The following is a 19,855-nucleotide window of genomic DNA, read 5'->3' on the forward strand; positions in this document are numbered from 1 at the left end:
GACTTTGCAGTTCAAAAGACTTTGGAGTCTGACGCATTCGCCCACAGCGCCACACCAGGACTAAACTGATAGATGAGGTGAATTGCTGAAAGTATGCTCTGGTTATTTCAGTGTTGGAGATAACTGGATATAACTAATTACTAGTGAACAAATTTATAAGTTATTGATCATCATAATGTCTGATGTAATTCATGTTATAGAAAACAGCCACTCTTTTTACTAATGAATGTGTGCTAAGAAAACTCCTACCTTGTAGTCAGTCTTTATAAAAGCATCTCTGGAAAGAAACTAACTGAATAAACATATCCCTATGAGACTCTATGAGTCAGAACTGACTCCACGGCACATTACAACAACAACATAAGAACAGTGAGAAAGAATTTCTTCATGCTACACTTTAAATATTTAATATGACTTTTTCAAACTTTAATATTACTCTTTAAAACTTTTTTGATATGCTTCCTCAAAGACAGTTTTTGGAGTTCTTGCGTGGTGCTGTGAGTTAATGCGCTGTACTGCAAAAGTCAGTGGTTCAAGCTCACCAGCAGTTCCTCGGGAACCCGATACAGGATCACTATGAGTTGGAACCGATTCAATAGCACTGAACAACAACAAAGAAATGTTTACATAGTGATCAAATTAATACACAGATACCAACACATAGACATGAAACAAAATTTATTTAACTTAAAAATTTTTTCCTTTGCTGTCATTTGGATAAAATTTTGAAGAGCAAGTTGATTTTTCATTTAACAATTCATACACATTTTCTTTCATGACAGATTGTAATCCCCATCATGTAATAGCACTCTTTCTACTTATTCTCTGTGTTTCCTCTTTCTGTTGGTTGTTTTTTCCTATCTCTTCCTGTCTTCCAGACTTTATCCCTGGGCAATTGCTGTTCTTTTGATCTTGTACGGTTGATTTTTCTAAGAGGTCAGTACTTCACTGTGTTTTTCATCTTATAGGCCTCTTTATTGTTTGGCTGAAAGCTGAGCCAGAGTTCAGCATCAGGTATGAAGGGTGATGATGAGTCACGATCTTGGAGTACCTACCAGTTTGTATCAAACCAGTCAGTAATCCTAGTCTTTTTCATGAGTCTGTGCTTTGTTCCAGAATGTTCTCCCCCTTTATCCAGGACCTTCTATAGTAATCCCTTTCATAGTGATCGGTAGTGGTATCTGGGTGCCATCTAGTTCTATTGGGCTCTGGATCACGGAGTCCATTAGTTATTTGGATGAATTATTTTTTTGTATCTTTGATTTTCTTCGCTCTTATTCATCCTTTTTTCAGATGAGGAGAGACCAATAATTGCTCCTTAGATTGCCACTCACAAGCATTTAAGACTTCAGTTGCTGTTCATTAAAGTAGGAAGTTAAATGTTGTCTTTGTGGATTACATTTATGCAAGTTGAACTTGATGTCCCCCAAGACTATGATCCTAAGCCCCCAGACTCTGCAACTCATTCCCTCAAGGTATTTGTTTTGGGCTAAGAAGTTTTCATAAATTTGTCCCCTCATTCTTCTTGAATCAACTATTAGCACTCACGGAAGCAGAAGTCAAGAAATCAAACGACGTATTGCATTAGGCAAATCTGCTGCCCAAGACCTATTTAAAGTGTTGAACAGCAAAGATGTCAGCTTGAGGACTAAGGTGTGCCTGACCCAAGCCATGGTCTTTTCAATAACCTCATATGCATGTGAAAGCTGGACAGTTAATAAGGAAGACCATAGAAGAATTGATGCTTTTGAGTTATGGTGTTGGAGGAGAATATTGAAAGTGCCACAGTCTACCAGAAGAACCAATAAATCCATTTTGGAAGAAGTGCAGCCAGAGTGCTCCTTGGAGGCTAGGATGGTCAAACTTTGTCTCTCATTGTTTGTACTTATTGTCAGGAGGGACCAGTCACTGGAGATGGATATCATGTTTGATAACGTGGAGTGAGAGAGAAAAAGAGGAAGACCCCAAGTGAGATAGATTGGCAAAGTGACAGCATCAATGGTCTCAAGCATGGCAACAATTGTGAGGTTGACCCAGGATCTGGCAGTGTTTTGTTCTGTTGTGCATAGGTTTGCTATGAGTCAGTACCAATTCAATGGCACCTAATAACAACAATAAAATGCCTAATTTTGTTGATGGATATATTTGTAGCACATATAAATACATTTGTAGAAATATTCTCTATCATACTTACAGGTATATATTCGTGATGTTAGTGATATTTACCTTTCTACACCTGTTCTGCTCATGTGACTATCTATGCTGTTGTTGTTAAGTGCCACCAAGTTGGTTCCGACCCATAGTGACCCTGTATAGGGTTTCCAAGGAGCAGTTGGTGAGCTTAAATTGCCGAACTTGATGTTCAAATGACTTTGCAGTCTGGCACATTAACCCATAGTGAGACAAAAATATTGTTCCTAGAGTTCCAGTTCACATGTATGGGTTTATTCCAAACAAAGCATGTTTAAATGTGTCTCTGTGGTCAGTGGATGGTGGCAGGCAAGTTATCTAAACACTGCACTTGTCTTAATATTGTTGTTGTTACTGTTGTTAGGGGCCTTCAAGTCAGCTCCAATTCATAGAGACTCTGCAAAACAGAACAAAACACTGCCTGGTCTTAACACCATCCTCAGTATTGTTGTGCTTCAGCCCAGTGTTGCTGCCACTGTGCCAATCCATCTCATTGTGGATCTTCCTCTTTTTCACTGATCCTCTCCTTTATGAAGCATGATGCCGTACTCCAGAACTGGTCTCTCCTGAGAATATGTCTGAAGTATGAGAGGCAAAGTTTCATCATACTGGTTTCTAAAGAACAGTCTAGCTGTACTTCTTCCAAGACAGATCTTGTTCTTCTGGCAGGCCATGATATTTTCAATATTCTTCTCCAAAACCATAACTCCAATGCATCAATTCTTCTACAGTTTTTCTTATACATTGTACAACTTTTACATGCATATGAATCCATTGAAAATATCATGCCTTGGATCAGACACAACTTAATTCTCAAACTGGCACCTTTGCTTTTGAGCAGCAGATTTGCTGATGCAAAACATCATTTGATTTCTTTAAATGCTGCTTCCATGAGTGCTGATTGTAGACCCAAGCAAAAAGAAGTTTTGAAAATTCAATATTTTCTCCATTTATTATGATGTTGTTGATTGGTCAGTTCTGAGGACTTTTGTTTTCTTTATGTTGAGGTGCAATCAATATGGAAGGCTGCAGTGTTTGCTATTCATCAGTTAAGAATTTTAAATCTTTTTCACTTTTAGCAAGCTAGATGCATCGTGTGCAAATCACAGGTGCTTAATGAATCATCCTCCAATCCTGATGCCATATTCTTCTTTATATAATCCAGCTCCACAAGCTATTTACGTAGCATACAGATTGAATACGTATGGTGAAAGCATACAGCCCTGACATACACCTTTCCTGATATTCAACCATTCAGTAGCCCTTGTTTAATTTGAACAATGACTTGTTGGTCTATGCACAGGTTCCTTATGAGCACAGTCAAATGTTCTAATATACCTGTTCTTCACAAAATTATTCATAACTTGTCATGATCCAAGCAGATGAAAACTTTCATGTAGTCAATAAGGTAAACTAAAACATCTTTCTAGTATTATCTGCTTTCAGCAAAGATCCATTTTACATCAGCAATGACATTCCTAGTTCTACTTTCTCTTCTGAATCTGGTTTGAGGGTCTGGCAGATGTTGCAACCTATTTTGAATTATCATCAACAAAATTTTACCTGTCTGTAATATAAATTATATTGTCCAATGATTTCCATATTCTGTTGTGTCACCTCTCTTCAGAATGGGTGCAAATATGGACCTCTTCCAATCAGTTAGTCAGATAGGTGTCTTCCAAATTCCTTGACATAGATGAGTGATCACTTCTAGTGCTGTGTCAGTTTGTTGAAATATTTCAATTTGTATTCTGTCAGTTCCTAGAGCCTTGTTTATCGCCAATACCTTCAGTGCAGCTTGGACTTGTTCCTTCATTTCCATTGGTTCTTGATCACATCCTGCCTCTTGAAATGTCTGAACATTGGCCATTTCTTTTTGGTACTGTGACTTTGTGTATACCTTCATCTTCGTTTGGTGCTTTCCGCACCATTCAATAATTTGCTCATGGAGGTCTTCAATATTTCAAGTTGAGACTTGATTTTTTTCTTCACTTCTTTCAGCTTGAGAAATGCTGAGTGTGCTCTTGCCTTTTGGTTTCCTAACTCCAGGTCTTTGCACATTTTATTATAATACCTGAATTTATCTTTTCAATCTGCCCCTTGAAAGTTTCTGTTCAGGTTTTTTACTTTCCCATTTCTTCCATTCACTTTATCATCTCTATACTGACAAGCAAGTTTTAGAATCTTTTCTGACATCCATTTTTGTCTTTTCTTTCTTTCCCATCTTTTAAATGAACTTTTGTTTTCTTGCTGTATGATGTTCTTGGTGTAATCCCACAGCTCTCTAGTCTTTGGTTGTTACTGTCTAATGCATCAACTTTGCTCTTGAATGGTCTCTAAATTCAGGAGGGATATGTTAAATGTCATATTTTGGTTCTCGTGGACTTATTTTCATTTTCTTCAGCTTCATCTGAATTTGTATAAGCACAATTGATGGCCTATTTCACAGTCAGCCTCCAACCTTGTTTGTTGTTATTGTTAAGTGCCATAGAGTAAGTTCTGACTCATAGCAACCCTGTACAGGTTTTCCAAGTAACAGCTTATGAGTTTGACCTGCCACCTCTGTGGTTCAAATTCACCTTGTGATCCAGTGCTTATCCTACAATGTTTAGGCTTATGATAATGAGCTTTTCCACCATCTCTTCCCACAGATGTAGTCAGTCTGAATCCTGTGTATTTCATCAGGTGAGATTCAGGTGCATAATTGGCTTTCATGTTATTTAAAAATTGTATCTGCAATAAATAAGTCATTGGTCTTGCAAAATTCTATCTTGCTATCTCCAGTATCATTTCTCTTATATTCCTACTGATCCTTTCTCTAGATTTCTAATCTTTGTATTCCAAGCACCAGTAATTATCAATACATCTTACTGAAGAAGTTGGTAGAATTCTAATATTTCATTATCACTGGCTTCACTGGTTGGTGTGTAAATTTGAATAATAGTGGTATTAACTGGTCTTCCTTATAGGAATATAGATATTATCCTATCATAGACAACACTGCATTTCATGATAGATATTGAAATGTTCTTTTTGATGGTGGATGTTAACACCACTCTTCTTGAATTTGTCATGCCTTATATAGTAAACCATGTGATTGTCATATTCAAAATGGCCAATGAGTGTCCATTTTAATTCACTAATGCCTTTGATAATGATCTTTATGAATTTCTTTTTATATTTGACAGCTTCCAGTGTTTTAGTTATTAATGGATGTTTGCAACTGTTTCTCCTCATTTTGAGTTGTGCCCCATTAGCAAATGATGATCCTGTAAGCTTTACTACATTCATATCATCGCAGTCAACTCTACTTTGAGGAGTCAAAGCCTCCCTAGTCATATTTTGAGTGCCTTCCAACCTGAGGGGCTCACCTCTGGCACTACATCTAATAATATTCTGATGCTATTCATAATGTTTTCATTTTCTGGCACTATATTTGATGATGTCCTGCTGTTGTTTATAAGGTTTTCAGTGGTTACACCTTAAGAAGTAGTCTGACTTTCCTTCATCCTAGGATGTCTTAGTCTGGAGGTTCCACTGAAACCTGTCTACCATTGGTGACCCTGCCGGTATCTAAATACCAGTGGCATAACTTCCTGCATCACAGCAACTAGCAAGATACCACAGTATGACAGACCGACATACAAGTGGTGGTTAGTGTCTTAATGGTAGCATAAAAAAGAAAGAAAGATACTAAAATAAGTGTTGCATTAAGCTAATTTTAAAAAGCTGATATTTCCATCAGACTTTTAAGCAAGATTGAAGCTAATGGAAATAATTTTATTGAATAATGATGAGTTTTGGATTTACTAATGCAATGTACGAAGCAAGATTCAATCAAAACCATGGCTTCATGGAGATCTGCTAGGCCAGCTAAATTCAAAACGTAGAGGCCCACTCAGAAGGTTGTTGTTGTTAAAGTGCCACTGTGCATAGTGACAGTTATACTGGGTGCCAAAGAGGTACTCTTGGTAGATTTTCTCAAAGGACATCAGAAAATTACTGATACTCATTAAAACAACATTTGAAGAAAGTTGCAAGCTCCATAGTGAACAAAAAGTCCAGGGCAGTTTCACCCAAGAAATGTTTTTATTGTGACGATGTGCCTGTTCATTTTTTGAGGGTAACAAGGACTATCCTATGAAAATCTTTTTGGGAAACCTTATTACATCCACACTACAACCCTTATATTTTAGACTTCTTTTTGTTCCCCAAAATGAAAGAACATTTAAAAGGAACAAAATTTGAGTCTGTAGAATATGCCAAAATTGCCATATTGCCATGTCGTAAATCAAAGTACTCAGAATTCCTTGGGGATTGGTTAGGGATGTTAAAACACCACCTCCAGAAGGGTATAGACCTAGATGGCAGATGTTGAAAATAGTAGCTTTATATTTTTTATATAATAGCATTTTATATGACTTCTGTAGCAATACTTTTTGACGCATGCTATAGGATAAGCACTGGATCCACCAGCTACTCTCAGAAACCCTACAGAGAACAGACTCAATAACATACAGCTACAATAGATTTACTATTATTGCAGGGTTAAAAAGTAATAGTATTGTTATTAAAAGTAATAGTACATATTAAAAGTAATAGTAATATGTAATAGTATTTACTTTTGTTGCCTTTAAATTATGTGCTCATCCAAGTATCTTCATTTGCCTAGATAATTTTGAGCCAACCTCCCCTTTATGATATCTTAATAGCATTGAACTTTATTACATGTATTATTGTATCTTTTTATCTAATGTATTCATTTTTTTAATGTAGATCTTCACTCACTAATTGGATTTCATAATGAATTAGTGTTGCAAATCACCATTTAAGGTCCTAATTTCAATTGCAATCTCATTTTACACAGGAGTCTTCCTTGTACTCTTTTTTTTTTTTTTAATCAGCAAAACTGACATTCTCTCTGTTTTCTCATTAATCTGAAGTACTGTCTATATCAGGGATCTTATACATTCTCTTTAAGTACTATTACCCCTTAATCCATGCTGCATTTACTTAGATATCTATGGATCTGGTCCAATTTATTCATTTTACTGACAGGAAAAAAAGCAATAGATTAATTAAATAATTCTGTATTTATATATTCAACTATTATGTATTGAAATTTCATTATATCTGGGAAACTAAGTTAGATCTTATCTCACTCCCAAGACATCCCTATGACAAACTTTTTCAAGTTTCTCATCAAAATGTGTTTTTGCTATGAGACGTATCCTCACAAGTTCATTATAAATTGACATCTCTTTTTCCAACACAGAATTCATTATTTGAGTACTTTGCTCTACTTTTAATTTTTTCTAAAACACTTAATATCTTTTAATATCATATTTATTTTTCCTTTATTAAATTCACTTTTTCTTTCAGTATCCTGATAGAATTAAACCTCCATGCAATTAGGGATATTTGCTTTCATTGACATATAACAAACTTTTAGAACAGTGTTTTAGGAACAGATATGAAATTACTAGATATTTGTTAACTAGACAAATGACAGAAAACATGTTCTTTTCCTAAAATCACAGCAGGTTACTAGATTAGGATTAAAACTAAGAGTGATGATTCATATTTCAGATCTCTTTCCTTTGCAATTCACCGACATTACTTCTGAAGCAAAGCACATTTCTTTGTATGTCTTCTATAACATATAATTTTATTTAAATGTCATTGCATGTGTGGAATGAATATAAATGTCTGCTTTGATAAAAGTAGTACTAAAGATAAACAAAATGTAAGAAAATAATGAATAATTGTTGTTGTTAAGTGCCTCCGAATCGGTTCCAACCCATAGCGACCCTGTATAGGGTTTCCAAGGAGCAGCTTGTGAGCTTGAACCACCGACCTTGCAGTTCAAACAACTTTGCAGTCTGGCGCATTAACCCACAACACCACACCAGGATAAATTCTTAGAGGCAATTTAAGTCTCTTGGTTATTGCAGTGAAGCATTATTGATCTCTGCTTATATAAATACTCTGATTTTCCATATTATTTTACCAAGTAGATTAACTCAGTTTTTGTTAGAGTTCTGATATGTTTACTTTGCTCTAGTCTACTCTTGGGCTGCAAGGTCTGTTTGAACCACGAGGTCTATGGTTGACACTCAGCAGTCGCTCTTTGGAAACCCTATACAGGGTCTCTATGCGTAGGAAATGACTTGATGGCACTTAACAACAAAAGCTCCTTGCTACATGTTCATGGTGCAGGGATGAAAATTATCCTCACTACACCCTCCTTTGGGTCTTGATTATTATCCTGAGCATCTGCTGCTCAGAGAGCCCTGGTGGCGTAGTGGTTAAGTGCTGGGCTGCTAACCAAAATGTCTGAAGTTTAAACCCACCAGTTGCTCTGAGGGAGAAAGATGTGTCAATTGGCTTATGTAAAGATTACAATCTTGGAAACTTTATGGTACAGTTATATTCTGTCTTATAGAGTTGGCATCAACTGCTGTCCAGTGGCATGTTCATTTCTATAGACACCCATTTATTTTTTTCTACAGTTGCTGGTTTTAAGGTTAATTGGCAAAACACTGATGGAATTACCCATTCATTCAAATATTTACTCTCATTTTAACATTAAACACATTCTTAGGATACTAATCTTCATTTACTTTTAAGAGTAGTATAAATCCCTACAATGCAAGAAACCATAAAATTAAATTCCTATGCAATAGGAGCTCTGGTAGCGTAGTGGTTATGAATCTGGCTGCTAATGTCACCGTCAGCAGTTCGAAACTGCCAGCTGTTCCATGAGAGAAATATGAAGCTTTCTGCTCCCATAAAGACTTACAGCCTTGGAAACCCTGTTGGGGTCACTATGAGTCAGAACCAACTCCATGGCACATAACAACAACAACAACAGGAGTCCCAAGCCAAAAATGTTAGTCTTCAGACTTCTTTCTGACATCTCTTCAATAACACAACAATAGCTCACCAACTAGGCAGATTTTTTTCTTATTCTCTACATGTAGTTTGATGGAGTCAAATTATATAATACATTTTGTTTTTTCATCTTTTTTTCTCAATGCATAATATATAATTTTATTTAAGCTTTCATTTTTTTTCTAGCTTAGGCTAATTATATGCTCTTTATATGTTTTCAGACCTCAGCCCTATCTTCTCTTTAGTACATCTTTTAATCCTACATCTGATTGTTGCTATTGTTGTAAAGTGCTACTGAGATTATTCCAAATCATACCAGTGAAAACACTGTTCTTCAAGCCATTCCTTGGGTTTCTATTGTCTTTCATCAAAATATAACTATAGCAGAAATTCTCAAAATATACTTTCCATTACAATACCCCTAGCTGGGCAAAACTGTGAAGAAAAATTTTCAGAATACAGGGTCTCACTTCAGTTGCTTTGATGCTTCATATTTTATGTTTAAGATTTAGTTTTTAAAAATCATTGTACTCCAATAATATAATAAATTCTTACTGTTAAATTCAATTTTAATGAATTGGAAATACTTTCCAGAGTTTATTCTTTAGTATGCGAACATCTAAATCAAGTTGGATTCAAAAGAGAATGCTTATTGTTGTTAGGTATTGTTGAGTCAGCTCTGAATCATAGCAACCCTATGCACAATGGAATGAGACAATTGCTAGTACATTTGAATTTATTACATGGGATGAGAAATATCATTGCTGATGTCAGATTGATCTTTACTGAAAGCAGAGAATATCAGTAAGATGTTTACTTGTGCTTTATTGACTATGCAAAGGCTTTCAATTGTGTGGATCATTACAAGCTACGGAAAACATTGCAGAGAGTAAAGTATTTCATATCACTTAATTGTGCTCATGAAGATGCTGTGTACATAGGCCAAGAAGCAGTAATTCAAACAGAACAAGGGAACACTGAATGGTTTAAAATCAGGGAAGGTGTGCACCAGAATTCTTTTACCATACTTTTTACCATACTTATTAAATCTGTGTGTTGAGCAAATAATCTGAGAAATTGGACTATATTAAGAAGAATGTGGCATCAGGACTGGAAGAAGACTCATTCATAATCTGTGATATGCAGATGATACAACTTTTGTTACTGGAAGTGAAGAAGATTTAAAATACTTAATGATGAAGATTAATGACTGCAACCATCAGTATAGATTGCATCCCAATGTAAAGGAAATAATAATCCTCATCACTGGACCAACAAATGGCATCATTATAAATGGAGAAAATATTGAAATTGTCAAAGACTTCATTTTGCATAGAACCACAATCAACACTCATAGATGCAGCAGTAAAGAAATACAATAATATATTGCATTAAACAAAGATCATTTTAAAGTGTTCAAGAACAAAGATACCTGCATGAGGACTAAGGTGCACTTGACCCAAGCCAAAGTATTTTCAATAGTCTCATATGTATGATAAAATTGAACAATGAATAAGGAAAATCATAGAAAAATTGATGCATTTGAGTTATGGTGTTTGAGAAGAATATTGAAAATACCATGGACTACTGAAGAACAAACAAATATGTGTTGAAATGAGTACAGCCAGAATGTTCCTTTGAAGTCAGGATGGTGAGACTTTGTCTCTCACATTTCAGGCATACTATCAGGAGTGACCAGCCTTTGGAGAACGGCATCATGTTTGGTAAAGTGGAGGGTCAGCAATATAGTGGAAGACTGCTAGCAAGACTGATTGGCACAGTAGCAGCAACTGTGGGTTCAAGTATAACAATTGTGAGGATGGTGCAGGGCCAGGCAGTGTTTCATTCTTTTGGGGAAAAGGTTGCAATAAATTGGAACTTACTCGATGTGTTGGAACTAACAACAATAGCAATATGTTGTTACATATTGCTACATACCCTACAGTTCATACAAATCCCAGATCGTGAGGCACAGCATTCCACAACATGGCTCTTATTTTATCAACTTTGTCTGTCACTGTCTCCTTCTGCATTTAATGCTCCAGCCAGCGGACAACTTCATTTCAATTATTTTTTAAATTTCTTCTTACTGTTAGCAAAAATTCTTCCCTGGTTGTTCTTATCACCTCTTGCCTGGCAGTTTATGTACTGTGGTGAATTATGTGTTGTTATGATGCTAGAGGAGTGCTGGTGTGGTGCTGTGGGTTAATGCACCAGACTTAAAGCCATTTGAGCTGCAAGGTCGGCAGTTCAAGCTCACCAGCTGCTCCTTGGAAACCCTATACAGGGTTGCTGTGGGTCAGAATCGATTCGATGACACTTTAGAACAACAACAAAATAGGATGCTAGAAGGTATGCAACTGGTATTTTAAATAACAGCAAGTCACCCATGGTGGACAGATTTCAGAGGAGCTGACAGACTAAGACAGAGTAGGAAGAACGAAGCAGAGACAACTTCTCAAAGGTCAGTCATTGAAATATTTATGAATAGCGTTTATGCTATCAGAGCACCTTTAGTGACCATCAAGTCAGCTCTGACTCATGGACATTTTATGTATAAGAGAATGAAGTGTTTCCCAGTCACGTGCCATCATCACGATCAGCATGGTTGAGTCCATTGTTGTATTAATAAAAACTAGCTATTGTGAGGAGCTCTGGTAGCTTAGTGGTTACAAATCGGGCTGCGAACCGCAAAGTCAGCAGTTTGAAACTACCAGTTGTTCCGTGGGAGAAAGATGAAGCATTCTGCTCCCGTAAAGATTTACAGTCTCGGAAACCCTGTGTAGGGTCTCTATGAGACGGAACCAACTCCACGGCACACAGCCAGCTAGCCATTGTACTAATAAAAAGTGTCTCAAGGACTTAATTAATACCTTTGCTTAAACATATTGAATATTTTGCTTACAAATTATCTGTAAGGTAACCTATACACTGTATTTGAGAATAATCTTTCATTTGAGAATTTGGTCTTATATAAAAATTGTTACAGTAAGATTTTTACATCAACTTTGTAACTTGAAGCAAGTTGATAAGGGTTCTCAAGATCACAGTTTTCTCAGCAATAAGTGACATTTGTTGCCAATGATTATGAGGATGGTGGAGGACTGGGCAGTGAAATGGCTGTTAGCTTTTTGGTATAAGTTCAAAGCATTCTAGCCTCAAAAATTTTTTCTTTTATTTCTCGGTAGAATTTCTATAATATATAAATTTTTATACTCCACCCCTTTCTTCCTACTTTCTTTTTCCTCTCCTTTAATGAGTGCTATAGGTTAGGTGCTGGGATTCTAACCACAGATCAGTACTTCCAACATACCAGTGGTTCCATGGATGAAAAATAAGGCTGTCTCCTTCTGTAGAGATTTACAATCATAATTGACTTGAGGACAGTGTGTTAGGATTTTAGTTTGAACCACTTTTAGAGATTCTGCAATATTTCCTAAAATATGCAGGGATTTCCTTTTAATAACAAAGAGTTGTTGTTTGTTGTTGTTAGGTGCCATCTAGTGAGTAATGACTCACAGCAACCTGGCGGATGCCATCCTGCCAAGGAGCAGAACAGCGAGAAGCCTTATGCATGAAAAGTTCATTGTTTAGCAAAGCGACAATGAATGCCCCCCTTGGTTAGCAGAGCTACAAGGGATGATTCATGCAGGGGGCCCACGGTTTCCAGCTTTCCCTTGGAAAAATAGTTTATTTCTGATTTCTTTATAAGAAGTTTTAGAAAATCTTGCATAATCATTAGATACTTTTAGCAAACCTCGTGTTATAATAGTTGCCTTTCACATTAACATTAACTTTCACACCATATTCAACTTATGTAGTTACAAAAATTAATTTTTACATTAACAATAAGTTTTAACATTAGAAATAACCACACTAGCTAAGTTTTAGCAATTCAAGCTTAAAATTGTAAGACACATTCCATGTGGTTTTAGTCAAGGACATTAAGGACTTTAGAAAGCAGCTTAGGAGACAGTCAAGGGCAGTGAGAGCTTGGGAACAGAGGTAGGAATTTGATTAGAAGTTTTGAGAAATTGTTAGCATGAGAGAATTACTGCTTTGTTCTTAACTATGAAACTTTAGGGTACTTTTTATGTTCTTGTTTTTATTGTTTGATCAATTATATGTATGACCATTTATAGTAAAAATTATGTTTTTGATTGTGAGCTCTAACTAATAAATCTATAGAAAGTAATAGATGTTGGTAAAGTTAGAAATTAAGATGTAGAACTTTGTTTAAAATTAACCTGACATTCTAGGGAGGATTAGAGAGAAACAGAGTCGCTCACAGAAGGCAGATGTTATCAAGGTAACTAAGGAGTATAGAGACACAGGAATGTTTGGTGACCTTGTGTTCCTTTTGTACCTTTGATGTAACAATATAATATTTGATTGATTTGTAACTGCTTGTACGTGACTGTTATGAGATCATAGTATATTCTAAATGGGATATAAGAAGCAACCATTTTGAAATAAAGAGAGTCATCAGAGAAAGTCACCATTACCATCATCTGCCTGAGACTCAAAATGACCCATTGACTCTTTGAGTATTTTTTTATTTTTTCATTCAGCCGACTCCACATCCTCCTTCAAGAGTCTCCTAATAATTTGTAGAGGCTGGTCCCCGGCAGCAACCTTTTGTACAACAGAACGAAACACTGCCCAGTCCCGAGCCAACCTCACAATTGTTGCCACGCTTGAGCCCATTGATGCTGCCACTTTGGCAAACCATCTTGCTGGTTTGCAAGAAAAAGAGGGGTCTTCCTCTTTTTCTCTGACTCTCCACCTTAACAAACATGATATCCTTCTCCAGTGACTGGTCCCTCCTGACAGTATGTCCAAAGTATGAGAGAAGAAGTTTGGCCATCCTGGCCTCCAAGGAGCACTCTGGCAGCACTTCTTCCAACACAGATCTGTTGGTTCTTTTGGCAGTCCATGACACTTTCAACATTCTCCTTCAACACTATAACTCAAAAGAATCAATTCTTCTACAGTCTTCCTTATTCACTGTCCAGCTTTGACATGCATATGAGGTTATAGAAAATACCATGCCTGGGGTAGTTTATTTATTTATTTATGTGTTTATATATTTATTTACTTATTTTTGTCAAAAGAGATGTGTGACCTGCATTTGAAATATGTCATCATAACATAATTGAAAATACAGTACTAAAAATTAGAAAGATAAGAAATGAAGCCAAAGCTACATTTTCAACACCATGGTCTATTTCCATTTATCACACTTGGTTTTTTGCTGATGTCTGTACTTATGATTATATAAGAAAGTTTCTACTCACTAGTAAGGGAGCATTAATGAAATTACTATGTAACACTCTTTGAAAAATGAGAGGAAACCAAATTTCGTTTCCATAATGAAATCTATATTTGCTTGGCCATTGTCCAAATTGGCTTTGAGAAGTATATATTTATAGAGGTCGATGAAGTGGCCCAAAACTTAATAAGAATAAAAAAGAAGGAAAACTTTAAAACCATGAAACCTTCCAGTTAATGATGAGTAACTGTTGATTACTCGGGTCCAAGAATTAATGGTAATTAATGTTATATAATTCAGCAGATCTTGCAAATATATATATATATATATATGTATATATATACTTGTATGTAAGTTTTGCAACACATGAGAGAGATCTGCTTTGCAACTTGCATTTTCTATCTGCTGTCATTTTACCTAGTCACTATCCTAGCATAGCTTCACTTCATTTAAACTGACCTTAATGGGAGATTGTTCTTGATCACTTTTGGATTATCATCCTTGCCAATCACCCAAGTAGTGCCCACGATTTCATTCCAGTCTCTCAGGATTCTACTTAGGTCTCTTTACTTAAGTATTTTCTAGATCTACTCTTCATAGCAGTACTGTAGTACTCTGAACATTGAATGGTAGTAAGGTTTGACTAGATTTTAACAATATGAGAGACTCATCAGGTTTTGAGGGGGTGGGGTGCAGCTTCTCTTTCCTTATCTACATGAAGAAAAAAAGTGTAAATAAACCCATTTTTACTCTGTTTTTTCTCAAATTTATTATTTTGCGTGTTTTTGAAAAGTCTTTAAAGCAGCTAACCTCATAAAATCCCACACCCATTGCTGTTGATTCCAACTTAGGCAACCACCTGAGTTACAGAGTAGAACTGCTCCACAGGATTTTATTGGATGTAATATTCATGGAAACAGATCCCAAGGCCTATCTCTATGGCACCTTAAGATTAGTTGTTGTTAAGTGCTATCAAGTCTTTTCCTACTCACAACAACTTTGTATTGGGTTTCCAAGAGAAGGCTGGTGGGCTTAATCCACCAACCTGTGGTTAGTAATTCAGTGCTCATTCTACAGTGTCATACCAGGATTCCAGATTGGTAGTGAATGCAAACCATTCATTATATCTTAAAAAGGACTATTTCAAGAAAACTTACTGAAATGAATAGAAGGTATGGTGTTTATTACTAAAGAAAACCTGCCATTCTTCAGATTGTCTAAGTCATTTATTGATTTCATACATTTTAGGCAAGTAGGGCTAGTCATAAGGAGATCTGTTAGTGTAGTGGATTATGAGCTGGACTTCTAGCCACAAGGTCAGCAGTTCAAACCTACCAGCCACTCCATGGGAGAAAGATGAGGCTTTCTGCTCCAGGAAGGGTTTTCAGCCTCGGAAACCCTATGCTGGGTCACTACAGGTCAGAACTGACTTGAGGGTACACAACCACAACCACAACCACCACCACCACTACAATCAGGGCTAGTCATAAAAATGAACATAAAAGACGAGCTGAAGTCGAAGAGAATGAAAAGAAAAAGATCTATAATGTTTTCATTGGAAAGAATTAATCTTCATGTTAATACTAATGCTCACTGCCATCAGCTGTGTCAACTTAATATTTGAGGAGCTAATGAACATTTTGCTGATAAAAATATTTTTTGGACTTCTCTGGTAAGTAGCTAGATAGCACTGTTTAGTGCAGGAAAAACAACTTTACTAAATGGGTTTCTATAAAACTTAAAGTAAGTATTGGAACTGAAAGTAACAACTTAATTTTCTTGGCATAAGTTTCTGCCTTCTCATCCTGAAATTTTATTTTGGCATGAAGATAACAATAACACTAAGCCCTCTGTTGGAATCCAAACTGAAGATAGATTATTGTGCCTTTAAAAATTTCATTACAAAGGACTAAATGTGGAGTAGATGAAAAATATTTTAATTTAATGATAAGGGTATAACTTTTGGAGTTAGAGAACTTGAATTTGAGATAATTTGTTTGTTGCCCTCTTTCTGATAAAATGTAAATGATAAGATTTAACTCAATAGATGGTTGTGAGACAGAAGTAGAAAGTGTAAAATATTTAAAACTACAAGCTTTCACACAAACTACATATTAAAATACTGAATAAGAAGACTTTGATATTTTCTTCTATTGAGAAAAATATCTTTAACATATAAACATCTTAGTTTCTCATTGGAGGCACTATATAACTAAAATAAGGGTAAGTTTATAGGTCTTGGGATCAGAATATCTGAGTTTGACTCCTGATGTGAACATGCTAGCTAAAGGATCCAAACAATTTATTTAATGTTTATTTAGGTACATACTGCTGTGTAAAAAGTTACACAGAAACTGAGTGGCTTAAAGCAACTATGATTCTGTAAATCAGAACTTGGAGAACAGCAAGTGATGTCTTGGCTCCCTGTGGCATTGACTATGACTTGGTACTATTCAGGTAGCAGATGGGCTGCTAACGGGGTCAAGATGGCTTCACTCCCATGTCTGGCACCTAGATTAAAATGACTGGAAGGCCAGTTTCAACTAGGACTCCAGAGAAGCATGCCAATACCTGGTGTCGCCAATGTGACAATTTCAGGTGGTTTGAACTCTTTACATGGAAGCTGACTTCTATCAGAATGAGCACCACAAAGGGCCAAGTCAGGAACTGAAAGACTTCCTAAGAACTGGCCTTAGAATTCACAAAACATACTTTTCTTCTGTCACATTCTTTTCCTATAGGAAGACACAAAGTTCAGCCAAGATTCAAGAGGAAGAGGATTAGATGCAAGCTTTAAAGCTATCAAAATAGGCCTGATCCTCAGGAATCCCCCCCATTTCAACTATCCTTAAAGGGTTGTTGTAAAATTGTAATAATATGGTGTCTGTAAAGTGCCTTGAATACTGAAGTGTTTTTTTTTTTCTTTCTTTTTTTCAGTTATCTGGGAATCATATTTCCAATGTTGGTTGACCAGAGGTACCTGGGAAATTCTGAAGTAAGCACAACTTCTTCCTGAATACACAAAATAGCAGTCTCATCTGACTTACGAAAAAACAAACAAACAAACAAACAAACTCACTTGTTTATGAGCTTTATTTACAGAAAAGACCAGGGATGAAAATCACTTAGTACAACTAACTTATTGTAAGTCAGTTCTCATAGCTTAGTTACTTTTCCAATGTACAGCAGATTACAAAAAAAAAAAAAAAAAAAAAAGGAAGAAAGCAGGGCTATGTAAAGAAAAACACTTCAAGAAGCAAGAAACCATAGGGAAGGAAATGTCTAAAACTCAGGACACTTGAACTCTAACATTTGGGGCATTCAAATATAGTAGTAGAAGGTGGTAAGAATCCTACTAACTTAATTTTACACCCTAAGTTGCTAGTTGTTGTGCCTACTGATTCCAGCAACGTGTATTTATAGTATACTGTGTCTCATGTAATATAAAAGGGTATATAGTTTATAAAACTTTATAGCAACAATTATTAACATTAACTGTGTACGATATATACATTATATACATTACTAAGTTTTAAAATTTCCTATTTATAAAGTTTTTTTTTTTTTTTTTTTTTTTTTTAATGGAAGTAAAAAGACTAATGAACTACACAAACCCTAACCTCCATGACTATGAGAACAGCAGAATTACCCCAGCAATGTAGATGGTGCCTGGTTACCACTGTCAACTGCTTTGAAAGGATCACTATAGACTGTTCTGAATACAATGGGAGATAAATGTGAAACAAAATTCAAAATCTTAAAAATAAAAGACCGGGCGTCCTTGTCTGATAGAAACTTGTGGAACCCAGACTATGGTCCTTCAAGCCTAGAACTGAACTCACCCCTGTGATTCAACTTTCAGCCAAGCAATGTTGTTGCTACTTGCCGTAAGTCAATTTCAACACATAGGAACCCTAAGCACAATAGATCGAAACACTACTTGGTCTGGTGTCATTCTCACAACTGTTGTTATGTATGATCCCAATTGTTGCTGCTACTGTTTCAATTCATCCCATTGTGGGTCTTCTCTTTTTCACAGACCTTCTACTTTACTAAGCATGATATCCTTTTCCAGGCACCAGTCTCTCCTGACAACATTTCCAAAGTCTTGTTGTTGTTGTTGTTGTTAGGTGCCATCAAGTTGGTACCAACCCATAGAGACCTTATGCGCAGCAGAATGAAACACTGCCCGATCCTGGGCCAACCTCACTCCTGTTGCCTTGCTTGAGTCCATCGATGCTGCCACTTGACCAATCCATCTCATTGGGGGTCTTCCTCTTTTTCACAAGAGATGAAGTCTTCCTGTCGTTGCTTCTAAGGAGCATTCTGGTTGTACTTCTTCCAAGACAGACTTATTTGTTCTTAAGGAAGTCGGTGTATTTTCACTATTTTTCTCCAGTATCATATTTCAAATACACGGATACTTTTCCAGTCTTCCTTACTCATTGTCCAACTTTCACATGCAAATGAACAATTGAAAATACTATGACTTGGGCAATGGGCATCTGAATTCTCAGACTGACAATTTTGCTCTTTCATATTTTAAAGAGGCCTTTTGTAGTAGATTGGCCTAAGGCAATGCGTCATTTGGTTTTTGACTGCTGCTTCCAAGAGAAAAGCAAAATAATGACTTTGAAAACATCAATCTTTTCTCCATTTATCATGATGTTATTTATTGGTCCATTGGTGAGGATTTTCTTTTTCCTTTACATTGAGGTACAACCCATTCTGCAGAGGCTGTAGTCATTTGTTATTCATCAATAATTGTTTCAAATCCTCTTCATTTCCAGCATGCAAGGTTTTGCATTTGCATATCACAAGTTGTTAATGAGTCTTCTTCCAATTCTGATGCCATGCTCTTTTTCATATAATCCAGTTTCTTGGATTATTTGCTCAGCATACAGACTGAATAAGTAGGATGGGAGCTCTGATGCACACTCTTCCTTGTTTTAAACTATTCAGTATCCCCTTGTTCTGTGTACAGGTTCCTAATAGGCACAATTAAGTATTCTGGAATTCCATTCTTTGCAATATCATCCATTTAGTTATGATTCTTGTTGTTGTGAAGTGCCATCGAGTTTGTTCTGACCCATAGTGACTCTGTATAGGGTTTCCAAGGAGCAGCTGGTCAGCTTGAACTGCCAACCTTGCAGTTCAAACAGATTTTCAGTCTGATGCATTAACCCACAGTGCCACACTAGGACTCTTTACAAATCTGACAAAACACAAGTAAACATCTCTCTGGTATTCTCTGGTTTTAGACAAGATCCATCTGATGTCAATAATGATATCCCTAATTCCCTGTCTTCTGAATCTGGCTTGATATTCTGGTAGCTTCCTTTCAGTGTACTGCTGCAAGCCAGTTTTAAATTATCTTTAGCAAAATTTTACCTACATGTGATATTAATGATACTGTTTAATGATTTTTGTTGGGTGAGCTTTCAATGGAGTGGACACAACTATGGATCTCTTCCAATAGGCTGACCAGGTATGTGTATT

This window comes from Chrysochloris asiatica, unplaced genomic scaffold (assembly GCF_000296735.1).
Source record: "Chrysochloris asiatica unplaced genomic scaffold, ChrAsi1.0 scaffold00225, whole genome shotgun sequence".
NCBI classification, from domain to species: domain Eukaryota; kingdom Metazoa; phylum Chordata; class Mammalia; order Afrosoricida; family Chrysochloridae; genus Chrysochloris; species Chrysochloris asiatica.